At 49.4% G+C, this 13,340-nt stretch overlaps 1 protein-coding gene across 1 annotated transcript in view; it reads right to left on the bottom strand.

Annotated features, from left to right (window-relative positions):
- Positions 1 to 9,266, bottom strand: part of CYRIB (CYFIP related Rac1 interactor B) — a 97,151-nt gene extending 87,885 nt beyond the window's left edge. The window contains exon 1 of the mRNA XM_014253501.2: positions 9,190 to 9,266. The gene's annotated coding sequence lies outside the window, so the exon portion shown is untranslated. The remainder of the gene's footprint in view (positions 1 to 9,189) is intronic.
- Between the last annotated feature and the right edge of the window lie 4,074 nt (positions 9,267 to 13,340).

The following is a 13,340-nucleotide window of genomic DNA, read 5'->3' as shown; positions in this document are numbered from 1 at the left end:
CCTCTGAAAATATGTCTTTCACACATGGGATATGCTTTCATCTCCAAGAGTTCTGATCCTGCTGAGATCCACTGGGGAAATTGTCAGTGTTTTACTGATGTCAGTGAAATTCGCAGTAGTACTGGAGCCCAACAAAATAGTGCAGGAAAGAAAACAAAACAAAGTAAAAACATACCAAGAGGGGGTAGCTTAATTTGTTCCCAGGCCAATGCTCTGCCTGCTCTTCCAGCTCAGAAACTATTCAGCGCACTATGAGAAAGATGATCTAAAGAAATATTTAGAACACACCGCAACTGCCTGACATACAGTGAGTAGGTCAAACCTTAAGGGAACACGGCAAAGCCTGAATGCTGGTCTGGGCTCCATACTGCAGAAGAGGGTAAAGCAGATACAGAGCAACTTTGGAGAAAGACCAGCTTGGCAAGTTGGTGGGTCTGAGCTGGGTGTGAACTACCACCACCCACCTTTGGACCAAGGCTTGGGGGGCTCTGCCCTGGCTGCAGGCAGGGCACTGGGGGCAGAAACATGGCTCAACTCCCTCCTGTGTCTCTGCACACCTGAGCAGGTGGTGCAGCTCCCAGCAGAGGGGAGTGAAAGGGGATCTGCTCCTTGTGCTGAACCCCAGCAAGCAGGGCCAGCAGGGGATTGATCTGGTTTCCCCCAGAAGCAAGGACATCTCCAACTGCCTCCCCAAAGCTCCTCCAGCAGCAGGGCTGATGAGAGGCTGCAGCATGCTGGGCACATGGGTACTAATGTGGATGGGGTGTGTGTTATTATTCCACAGGGGATTTCACAGGAAGCCCACGGCTCCTCTCGAGTAGACTTGAGCATCCCCTGTTGCAGAAACCCCAGCTGGTGAATGTCACCTGATGGGGACATGGGGACTCGGATCATCTCATGCATGAGGAACCAGAGGAGGAGAACAAATATAGGGGAAGTTTCTCACCAAAGTCCCCGTGCAGAGCAGACTCTGCTCTTCCCCTTCCCCAGCAGGGCTGGTGCAGACAGGGTTGCAGTTCTGGGAGCCGCTGTCCAGGGGAAGTTACACCAATTTGGGCACTGACTGAGAACACAACTTCCCTCGCAGACACTTGTACAGCAGTGCCCAACAGAGCTAAGAGGAAGAGGAAAAGCCCAAACACTGTGCAACATGCAAATAACTGTATTCAGCTCTATGAAAACTACCCAGGAACAACTCCAAAGCCATGCAGCACCGGGCAATGTGCTGATAGGGAATGATCTGTTTGGTGGCCTTGGATCAGATAGTCCTCTCCAAGGGCTAAGGATAAGTGCTCCAGCCTGCCAGTGGGCTCAGCGAGCACTCAAGCTTATCAGGATCAGGCCTTTTCTACGTGCTCACTTGAACATAGTATTGTCCTTCTGGGCCTCTGCTCCTCTTTCTTGCTTCCTCAAACTGACTGGCATCTGCAGGAGTCTGCAGGGGGAAGAATTTACTGTTCCTGTGCCAGCTATGTGATCTCCTGGGAGCCCTGTGCAAAACCAAGTGGGGTGGCACAGTCACCATACAGGTGGCCTTTTCCCACAAAACAAGAGTTCTGAGTACATCCACCAAGTGCTTCTCACATCAGGTAGTTTATTTTTTAAGAAAAAAATGACAGACCAAACAGAACCTTAACAAGTTTTAAAAGACCATTTTTTTTTGTATGAACAGCAGCTACAGGTCCTGGGTGCTTTCATACCCCAATGCATAAATGTATTTTAGAGGTGTTGTGATTCATTGTTATGTCCAGGCATACAGGGGGGTAGCAGCAGACCTAAAACGGGTGCAAGTGAGCTAAAGCAGGTTTTGCTTATAAATGCAATTATGGTAATACCAGTAACCAGGATGTATCAGCTGTGGATTCTCGTCACAAGAAGTCCTGGTATAAGATTTGCAACTTGGAGGCACTCCTAAAACCATCTCCTTTCAAGGCAGTAATCCTGGGAAAGAAACGTGGTCCTAGTCCTTAGAGATGGGAGTGGCATCTTCATTCACATTTGATGGATTGCTGTAGGCCATTGACAGTGATATCTGTGATACTCAGAGTGCACTGAACAGAGAACACTAACATGTACAGTAAATATTTTTTAGTGCTTCAAGGTAAGCAGGATGTTTGACAGACCCATTAAAGCACAGAAGATGGTGTCTGGACATCAGCAATTCCTTCAGTGAGCGTTAGGATTCACAGGCAGGAGCACCTGCTCTCTGCAGTTCTAGGAATGCCAGAAGAGTGCTGGGAATTGGACTCCTATTTTTCACCTATAAGTTTTGTTGACTGATTCAGACCAACCACCATGGAAGCCCAAATCATCCCTACACCTTGCAGACCACAGAGATACTCCCCATCACACACTCTGTCCCTGTGTCTCTGGCAAGACACTGAGTTGGTGGAACATAAATCATCCATCATGTAACTGCCCTGATGCCAGCAGCTGTTCACTGCCGGGAGCATGCTGCTGGATGAGGCCTGCAGAGACAGCCTCCAGTTGTCCCTCCATGGGATAGTTCAGAGGAGGCACAACGCAAGGAAACAAGCCAAGTCCAGATCTTCTGTGGCTTTTCCATTTGGGGATGGTCCCTGCCCCTTGCCTGAAGCACCCTGGACACCTCACAAGCCTCTAGTGTAACCCCTGCCAGAGGCTTCTGGGCAGCAACGTGCCTGGCACAGTCCAGCCCTCCCTGGTTTTGCACCCTGCATGCTCTGGTTGGGAGAATGGTGCAAGGAGTGTGAATCCAGCTCTGCCACCCAGGGTGAAGCTCTGCAGCCACCCCTGCCACTGACAGCCTGACCAGAGCCATCTCTGGTGCTGTTATGGGAGGGAGGTCACCAGTTTAACCGCACTGGAGCAACTCCAGCCTTTTGAGTAAACTTTTCAAAGCTGCACTAAGGCATTGTTTAGCTTTGATTCCAAGTGACCTCTGATTCCTCTGGATATGCTAAGGGTGGAAGAACATTCCCTCCCAGGAGTTTGACTCTGGCAGTGGGCACAGAGCCTAGCATGGCAGTTCCCAGGGAAGAGGGGGGAGAGATGAAGGCTCTTGCTGTTCTCCCTCCCTCAAACACATCACCCCACCAATCTATTGCACACTTTAACTTGCACAAATAAACCTGTTTGCATGGGTCATGCTGCGAATGAAAACAACGCCAGGATGTGAGATGAAAAATAGTCTGTGAAGAACCAAACCACCCGAGAGTTATTCTAGTGAGGTGAATAATTCAGCAACCAGTTTTTACTGCAGTCCTGTTAACAGAAACACAATTACAGAAAAGGAAAGTAAACCACAGCTGGGAAGAGGAAACAAGTGTCTTGGGGGCTGCTATCTCACCGAGGAAATGGTGGGTGGATCCGGGCCCCAGCATGGGACTCAGGCCTCATCCAGGGCTCTGACAACAAGTGACCCTAGCATGATGCATCCAGAGCTGCACTCACAGCAGCTGAGCAAAGAAATGAAAGGAGTGTGGTAAAAATTCTCTGGCTGTTGCTAACACTTCACAGTGCTGAAAGTAGCACTCAGTATTGGCACAAGGTCAGTGGTATCTGCACAGCTTTCTGCTAACTGGTGACTGAGCCCTGCGGGAAGTGAAGCTGCAAGGACAGGACTTGGACAAGGCGAAGGAAGTGTGAGCTGCAAACCTCTGCTTGCCTTGCTCAGCATCAGATGAATGTTAATTCTCTGCTGGTTTGCACAGCCACAGACAGGCCTGCTCCTACTAATTTTAGCCCTTACCTAATTTAAAACTACAGACATGTTATTTTCATTGTGGTATTTTTTCCTCTTTTTAACAGGTTGTAAGCTGCCAGATGCACTCTGTGTGGTTAAGAAACTGGTGCTGTCCAAGGGGAGGTAAGAAACGTTTTGTTAAAAATAAAAGGGAGATAGAACAAAATTGCACATTAAAACTTGGAGCTACCTCAGCTGCCTGTGCTTTGCTGAGGGCCTCTGGCCTGGCTGCATTGTGGTCTGGAGATGCACCGTCCTCAAACCTCAGAGGACCCAGCCCAGCGTGCCCAGCTGTCTCCCAGCACATGCAGAGGTTGTGCTGTGCCCCATCATAAGCATAACATAAAACCAGCTGCACTCTCTACCTTCACTCCCTCCACTCATTCACCTACCCCACTTACATGTCTTTGGTCCTGCTGCCCAAAAATACACCTGCACCCAGACCTCCTCTCCCTGCCACTGCACCTTTCCCCTGATATGGGCAAGCACCTTCTCCTCCCTCTTCTCCTCCCCTCACACCTGGATCTGTCGCCCATCTCCCGCAGAGGTGAATGCTAGATGAAGTGCTGAGCCTGCCCGCAGTGGGAGGCAACCCTGTGCTAGAAATGGGTGTGAAAATGTGGTGAAATGAGGAAACATTTGTGAGAGGAAGTGAGTGGGTGGAGGGAAAAGCCTGGAGTGAACAAAAATCAACAAATAACACATTGAAACTTGAGCTCTGAGTGCTCAGGGTGGGTAAAAGTACACCAAAATACAAAAAAAAGAACACAAATTACTACCAGAATGCAAATATTCTATGTTAACATACACCTAATGTATACTATGGAACAAAGTACTGAAAATAAAGAGGAGGCTCAAAATAAAGAAGATGCTGTAAGATCTAATGCCTTAACAGGAGCACAAGTAGCTCCAGTGAGGGTGAAAAAGGGAGGCAGCAGACCATGCACATGCATCTTACTGGATCTAGGTTACTGGATCTCAAAGTCCAAATGGATTGATGGTCTCACTAACCAGACATGGATGTTAGCAGTTGTTAACAGACTGCATGCCTCTGTAAATTTTAATTTAGTACTTTCAAGTAAAGCATTTGAAGGATAATAGTAAAAAAAAAAAAAAGCAAGTTATTTCTAATACAAACAAAATGGAAGCCCAGCTCTGTTGTTTCTGATACAGAAGTAATTCCTTAGTTAAGATTTTTCCCTGACAGACGTAGCAGTGCAGGGACCTAGGAGTACAATTCCCAGTTTTTCAGCCTATTGCATGTGCATTCCTGACCTGTAAACCTTTCCTTCCTTTCTCTAGCCTTGCAGAGCAAGATTGACAGTGCTATGTTTTCAGCAACACACCAAAAAAGTCCTTTTTTTTTCTCCTTAAAGGCCAACAAAATTGGCCCAAAGGGGCTGTACCAGAAGCCAGCCAGTTTTGCCCTCTGAGAATCAGCCCACACAACCACAGCTCCCACTGGTGAGAAGTTATTCAGACAAGTCCCTCCTTTAACTCACACAGTGAGTTGGTTTCATCCAAGTTGCTGCCATGATCATGGGGAATGAACAACAGACAGGTAAACAGCTATTATGGCATGCACAGAAAACTGTCCAGTTTTGGTTGCATTTCATTCCTTCCCACACATTTCAAACCAACCTGTTCCACAGGGATCCTCAGAAGAGGTTTTCTTCCACACATAGTAAGACTGCCCATACCACTTCCATTTTAAAAGAGTAACAAAAGCAACCTGGGAGTTGTCTGTATATTATTCCCAAATTTGTCAGTGGAGAAGCCCAACTGTACTCACTTGGCATGACACTGCTCCCTCTGGGGCTACGGCGAGTGAGCACTCTTGGAAAGCCGGCAGTGCATCCGTGCCACGGGTTACAATGATTGCTACTGACAGGTTCTTCATGGTATCACAACAAATTAGGTCACAGATTAGATTTTCATAGCACAGATTACAACTTGTGTCTACATCTTTTTCTTAAATAGAGAGGGTTGTGGCCAGGAGGTTTGACCTCAAGATTGGGAACAAGGCAGATGCTTGGGGTTGGGGGGGGGTCCTATTTCTGGTTGAGACAAAGACTATCTTAGCAAGACTCAGATAAAATTCCTAGTTTTCTGCTGTAGTCAGAAGGCTTGGTATTTTTCCCTTTCTATCCAGCAAGCCTTTGAGAAATGAGTTCATCTACTGGATACCCTGTGGTAAATCTTACAGCACTCTTGCAAAACAGCAAACCCAGCTTTAGAAAGAAATTTTAGAAAAAATGAATTTTTATGATAGAAATGCAGCTTGCAGCACCTGAAAAACTGCTGCAAATGGAAACCAAAGCTACCTATTAGACTTACCCCACCTATTACCACAAGGTCACAGATACACTCAGTTTGAGCATCTCTAGTGCAGAAATACCTCAAGGGATTAAATTCATGTGTGTAGTATTTGTTTTAAAATATACCTAGCAAAGACAGTAATAGAACTCGAGCACCAAAAAAAAAAAAAAAAAAAAAATTCCAAGCTATATCAAGCTCCACACAGAACAAAGGTTTCCAACAGCTGAGTAACTGCAGACACTGTGCAAAGTGCTTCCTACCCACTGCGAGATACAGCCCTGCTGCAGATTTGAAAACCAGCTCCAGCAACTGTGTTCCAGCAGACTGTCAGGGCTGTGTTCTGCTCCCAGCCACCTCCTCTCTCGGAGCTGAGCTGCTGCAGGGGAGAGAAGGCTCCTGGGAGCCACTGAGCTGGATTCAGCTCCCAGTGGAACCGTGCAGGTCTGCATGGGGGCAGTGGTTCAGCTGATAAGCAGTCTCGCAGCCATGGTAAGCACTAAAGGAAAACCTAAACCAGATGATCAGAAGGACAGGTCTTGGACTGAATTAACCTCAGAGACAAGTCTTTCTATGTCAGGGTTGAGAGAGCAATGCAGGAATGACCTTCAGCTTATAGAAAAAGTCCTGATACCACAATGGAATCACCTTTGTGCTTGAGTAGCCCAGAGACCTACACTGGCTCTCTATGGAGCCTCTGGAGCAAGTACTTACTCAGCCAGAGCAGGGCTGCTTATACCTGCTGGCAGACCAACCTCTAGTCCCTAATCAAGCCCCTGAGGCTGTCTGCAGCCAGAGGACACAGCCTGTCTGCCTGTTCCCAGGGCAGCAAGAGGAGCACATGATGCTGTGCCTGTGCCCTATCTGCAGGTTTAGACAGGCTGGTGCTCAGCACCCTCCCCTCGGCCTCACACCAGCCCAGCTGCCAACACTGCTGGCCTGAATCATCGCCTGTGCCTCCAGCTCCCAAGCAATCTCGCACGTCACTTCAGCAGTTTTTCACAGGAAATATGCTTTTACTTTCAAAATACTCTGGGCCTTGTTTTCCTTCAACAAGCACAGGAAGTATCTCAAATACCAGTCTTTATTTTTGTGAGCCACTATGTATCCTCTGATACCTTTGAGTACAAAGAAATAAATAGTAGTTGAGAGTGGCTGTGCTCTTCCATGCTCAGAGGAAGCATTAATGTTTTTTAATTCCCCTCAGTGCCTCAGCCTCTACCAGTGCTCTTGCTAGGCACACTCGCATTTAGAGACACAGAATGAGGCCTAATAATCTTTTCCTCAAGCCTCAGCTGTGCTGTGCCGATTATTGAGAATCCATCGCACACACTCCTTTCTGAGCTGTCTGAACTACTGATCTCAGTTAGAGAAAAGGATGCTCTGGACTTTATTGGTAATGTCTTTAAAAGTCCTGTTGGTAGAACTGTTCTACTGGATGCTGAGCACTTCCTAGTCTCTCTGCAGAGCACTGCCTCAGACCTGCTCAAAAGCTCCTTCATGCCAGGGGCTCCTGCTGAGCCATGGAGGAAACCACATCACCAACCCTGGGAAAGTGAGCGGTGACAACTGTCAGAGAATGCATTAATGAGGCCTCTGGCCTGAGCAGTGTTCCCAGAGAGCAAGAATGAGCAGCAGGTAGGGGTTGTTGTCTGCAACAGCAGCTCGAGAGCATCCTGCTGCCTGGACTGGCACAGGCTCCTGATCCCTGCTCAGCAGGGAACCCAGGAGGAGCCAAATGCTGCCTCTCTCTAAGGCAAGATGACCCTGAGCAATGCCAAGCACTGAAATGACCCAGGGTGTCTGTGTGCACCTGAGAGGGTCCTTCAGAGCACATGTAGGCACCATGAACAATTCCCAACTCCCTACAGCATCAGTTCTGGTCTCCTCAACATTAAACAGGCAGGAGCCACTGCAAACCTCATCTTCAGCCAAGCCCTGAAATAGAGGGCATTAAACTTCCACCAGAATCCTACATCTCTTCAAAGCACTTCTCAGTTTGGAGTGCAGATGCGGGGTTTTCTTTGTTTGAATGAAATAAAAGGGCCTTCTTACTGTTTTAATCACATACCTAACAAAACACTGAATAAGCATCATCCTTATGGCTTTTTGGGTCTTAAATTAAAGAATGTATACACTTTTTACATATATTAAAAAATGGTTATTAGGGATAAGACTTCATTTTTAAATGGCGAAAGGGTAACTCTGCTCCAAACCATTGAGCCAGGTAATCTTCACTGTTTTGGGGCTCCTCTGTGCTATTCTTTTTCAGCACTAACCCTTTTGAAATGCTACAGCTTGCTCAGGAGAGGGGTAGTTTTCACACAGAGTCACGATCACAACCACACCACTGCTCCTCCCCAGATGAGGAAGTACCAGATCCCCCAAAGCAGAAGTGTTCACCCTCTCACCAGCCAGTCCAGCACATTTCTGCCTGCTGGGCTCAACTTTTAGGTACAAGATTTGCGTGAACGACTAGTAAGTCTTCAGCCTGACACTGCAATCTGTACAAAAAACCTCCATCCAAGATGGTCACTGCTGCTCCCAGCCCAGGACGGCCACAAACAACATCCATGGCGCACAGGACCAAACCATGGCTTCCTGATGAGGCCGGCCAGCCCAGCGTGCTGCTGCTGGGCTCCAATACGGCAGGGACTGGCTTGGTGTCAGGGCTGTCACACCGCTCGCTGGATCTGCCTGGACCCAGGGCACACAGGACTTGCCGTGCTCGGCCTGTCACCCCCTCGCAGGCAGGAGCAGATCCGCCTCGGCCCCTCCTGACCCGGGCGGCCCCGCAGTCCCTGGGCCCTGGAGGAAGCAGAGCTGCCTCCGGCCGCCCTTGGGCTCTCTCCGCGGCCCCACAGACCAGCCGGCGCCGAGGGAGGCGACCGGGAAGGCGCGGGCAGCGCTGAGCATCCTCTGCGGGGCTGCGCCTTCCCGCCCGGGATGGGGGACAGCGGGGCGGGGGCTGCCCCGGGTCCTTCCCGGCTCCTCTCCGCCCCGGGGCTCCCCACGGGCGCCCACCCCACGGCTCGGCTCCGGCTCCTCCCGGCTCCTTAGGCGATCCCCATCTCCCTCTCGCTGAGCCGCCCCTCGCCGCTGCCTCCGCGCCCCCCTCCGCCCGCCCGGGGGGCGCGGGCAGCCCTTACCTGGGCACGGGGCGCAGCCTCGTCCCTCCGGCTGCCGGCGGCGTCACGGCCGCAGGTTGTGGCTGCGGGCGGCGGTGCCGCATCGATATAAAAGGAAGCGGCGCGGGGGGAGGGAGAGGCGGCCCCGGCACCTTCGCCGCGCCCGGCCCCGATTCCCGGGCCCCTCACAAGCTCCCTCCCCGCCGCCTCCGGAGCAGCGGCTGCGGCTCCCCCGGGCAGCCCCCGCGGGCCAGCGGCACTCACGGCTGTTCACCCCGCCGGGCTGGGGGTAAAGGATGAGCGCAGGTCAGAGCCTTCGCATCAGCCCCCACAGCCATCCCGGGGGGCCAGGAGAGACCCTTCGTGAGGAGCCAGATACGGCCCTGCCCTCACGGGCTACTCTGGGCGAGCGCGCACGAAACACACACAACACAGCACGGGCGAGGCTCTGCAGCCATGGGAAGGAGCAGCCACATGCCGGAGCACCTTGCAGGCTTCCAATGTGTGTAACAAAACCCAGCCGTCTCCATCAGCCTCATGCCTGCAGACTCTGCTGGAGCTGCCCTGGCCCAAGCAGCACCTGGGGCTGCAGGTTTGTGGCCAAGAAAGGAGTGACATCCTGGGACGGGGCAACTCCAAACGCAGGTGTTGGTCCCTGCTATGGTCAAGGCCTGGTTATCCAGCCTGGCAGCCGAGCCACTTCAGTGAGACGTTGTCTGTAAGACGAGCTTTAGAGGATCAAAGGAAAAACTCGACAAGGCCTAATTTCTCCTTCAAACCCCAGGAGCTCCTTCCATCTCTAGAGCTACACTTAAGAGTCCAGAGCAGTTGTGACATCTCTGAGGCACCTTGTTCTGTTTTTTTCTTCATCTTCTTCTTCCTGTTGACAACTGATGACATCTTGGTTGCAGAAGGAGTGAGGGTCCCCCCAGGACATGGCCTCTCCATCTGTTCCTCATGAAGCTCTCCCTCCAGCAACAGATGCTGTTGTTCTCCTGCACCATCAATCCCTTTCAGTAAGGGACAGGGATTAGGTGTGGGTAACACGTCTTAAGGTAATTTCTCTAAATGGCATTTTGCTTCCCATCTTTACTGTCAGTTGCTGGAGGGGGGCTGTGGTGCTTCAGTTCACTCTGCAGCCCCCAAGGCCCAGGCCTTGCCACAGTGGCTACAAGTCCTGCCTTTTGCCCAAAGCAGAGGAGCCATGGGAAGCAGTGAGGCTGGGGTGCAGAGAAGTCCTGTAGGTACTGGGACCCCTATGCAGAAGTACTTCATTTGGTGCTTTTGAATTCCACCAGGCAAGCAGCTAAGGCTGTGGATCATAGGCAGAGCAGGTGCCTGCTCTACAGACAGAGGGTAGTGATGACCCCTGGCAGCCCCCATCTAAATAAACATTACCAGGGGTTCCATTTTGCATGAAAAACATTTAGATGGAAGACTGTCATGGGTAAATGAGAACAACAAATCCTGCTCTCAAGGGTTTTAAAGCAGAGAGGGGTTTTCCACTTCCAAATTTCTTGTTATTTTTTTTCCTTCTCAAATTTCTCTACATGCCAGCAGGGAAGGCAGAACAGAAGGAGCTTTTCTGCAGGACCCAGCAGCATCTCATCCAGACAAACCTGGCTGGGAACATAAGTGCCAAGTTAAAGGATGATCTGTCCCCAAGCAAGGTGACTGTTCCAGATCTGCTCCAAGGAGGAACTGGGGATGCCAGAACCACATCTAAGGGTGGACCTGGGTCCTGTGTGATGCTGCAGCCAGAGATTGCTCTGGCAGGGCAGCAGCAGCTCCTTGCTTACAGCCAAATGTGGAAGAACAGGCCCTGCTGCTCCTTCTCAGGGCCCAGCAATTACAGCAGCTACTTGCATAATGCTGACCAGATGGTCTCACTGCCCTGCTGCCCTCCCACCCCAAGTGCTGCTTGCTAAGATGTTGCTGCTTCTCCTGGACAAGGAACCTTCACTTCACTGGAACCCGATTACCTTGACTATCAGGTAAGTATGTGGTCAGCCTAAAGGCAGTGCTCACAGGACAGCTGCTGACTCCTTATGATTGATCTTCACATCAACAATGGAGTCATTTATACTCTTTCCAAGGTGTCCAAGCTGTGGTTTGTGATGGCTTCTGTCCCCTGCTTTTCTCGCATTCTACCTTATAACACATGTAGAGCTCAGATTTATTTCTATACTCTGCAAAAGTCTTGCAACTCCCCATCTTCCAGTGTCACTTGGTGTCAGTTCAGAGATGAAGATGTTTCCTGCTCTCCAGATGTCCAGACTGCCAAATTTCCCTTTTAAGCAGCTCTGTGCACCCTATCAAGGCAGGTTTAGCATTTGTTCTGTTTCTTTCTGCAGAGCTTGTCCCAGTTCCTGTAGGGAGGACAGACACTGAGAAGTATTATGGATCACAAATCTGCCCTTCATCCCCCCACTTCTATCCACAGAGGTCAGAACAACTGCAGTGGTCCTGAAATTGCTCCACAACGTGTTTTTTTTTCCCCAGTGCCTGGGTGGGATTCCACACAATAAAAAAAATCTCAGTTGAAATGAGAGCATGTGGCTGGCTTCAGCTCACTTACTGATCAGCTGCCTGGGGCTCTTGCTTTCCTGCCTACAGTTGTTAAAGTAGGGCTACAGCTCTGAATTCAAACCCTACAGTGAATAAAGGGAAGGCATTTGGATATGTAGATCTGGAGCCATGAATGGGAATAGATGCTGAACAGACAAGTGATTACAGGCAGTAGAACCTTTACTTACTTAAAGAAAGTCTGCTTTGTGTTTGAGGTGTCTAAAGCAGCAAGTGGCCGCTGGTGTCAGGTCATTAAGGAAATCTGCAGGCTCCAACGGAAAACCACAATAAACCTCTGCTCAATCACCAAATAGCTGCTGACCTCTTTTGTGCACATTCAGCTCAAGGTGCCTTGTCTTTCCTTCAGTCTGAAGTTCAGGAGCACACTTCAAGTCTTTTCTGATACCTAAGTTTTTATTTAAAGACTAGGAAACCCAGCTTGGAGGGACTGTTGACACTTACTGTAGCAGGGATGTGAGAATAGGGAGAGATGAAAAACATTACTAAAATAGGTTTAAGAGCAACTTAAGCTTGTAAGTTTGCAGGCAGAAATAGTAAGTTGTTACTGGAGCATTCCCTGAGGAAAAGACTGGGGAAATTAATTATTTATCAAAAAACAAAGCCTAATGCTACTGTTTTTAATGGAACAAAATTAAATACAAGAAACAATCTCCAATACAGCCATTCTAGAACAGTTGTTTCACTGCTCAGGATTGATTAATCCACTCAATGGGACTGTGAGAGAGAAATCAGATTCATAATTTCTGGTGGTAATTGAGGCACAAAATTATCTTTAAGCCTTGTGAGAAAAAAAACTAAAAAACCCACTTGGAAATAGACCTAGTTCCACACAGCCTTTCAGAGAAGAGCAGAATGCACAAGGGGAAGGGATTTTTCTGATCAGACACTACAAGAACCAAGGTCAAACTGGTAGGAACAGCATCAATAGAGTCAACATTGGATTTAAAGATCCTGGTAAGCTTAAACCTTGTTCAAGACATCTTTTAGGTGGTGCAGAAAATGACCGATCAGCTTCCCCTCTGCTCTGACAGCTTAGCAGATGTGACAGCTGTCACAAACTTTCCTCCCTGCCCCCACCATTACAAAAGGACTGGAGCAGACATCCGCCTTGCTGCAGCCGGGAGGATCTGTTCTGTAATTTACAGAGGAACAACGCAGAGCCTGTACCATGACACACTATCGTTTTTACTGTTCCCGAGCAACAGCTGACCAGAACCAGCCAAGACGTGCAGGTTTTGTGCCCGCTGCAGCTCGGGGTGGGGCGGGGGGTGTGTCAGCTTAAGCACGAGTTGACAAACAGCACTTAGCTTATCTCAAGAAACCTGAGCACTCCCTCAGCAGATGACAGAGCTGTAAATCTTGTTATGTATAGCCCTAAAAGTATCATTAAGACAACTCAGAATAGTTCGTTTGTATTAGGTACGAAAAATGTTGTCTTGCAGCTATGCAGAGGAAAACATTTTACAGTCGTTTGTGCATTTTGCATCCACCTGAAAAACCTCCAACTGTTCCAGAAAGCCTAAAGCATCTAATAAAAGTATCCCTGAGAGCCTTAAACTCTTAAGGTGAGAAGGTCTCTGTAA

This window comes from Pseudopodoces humilis, chromosome 1, assembly GCF_049639895.1.
Source record: "Pseudopodoces humilis isolate 2021_Gansu_Grassland_sample_001 chromosome 1, ASM4963989v1, whole genome shotgun sequence".
In the NCBI taxonomy this organism is placed as follows: domain Eukaryota; kingdom Metazoa; phylum Chordata; class Aves; order Passeriformes; family Paridae; genus Pseudopodoces; species Pseudopodoces humilis.
The sequence above is the reverse complement of the archived record's forward strand: the minus strand, read 5'-3'. Positions and strand labels throughout refer to the sequence as shown.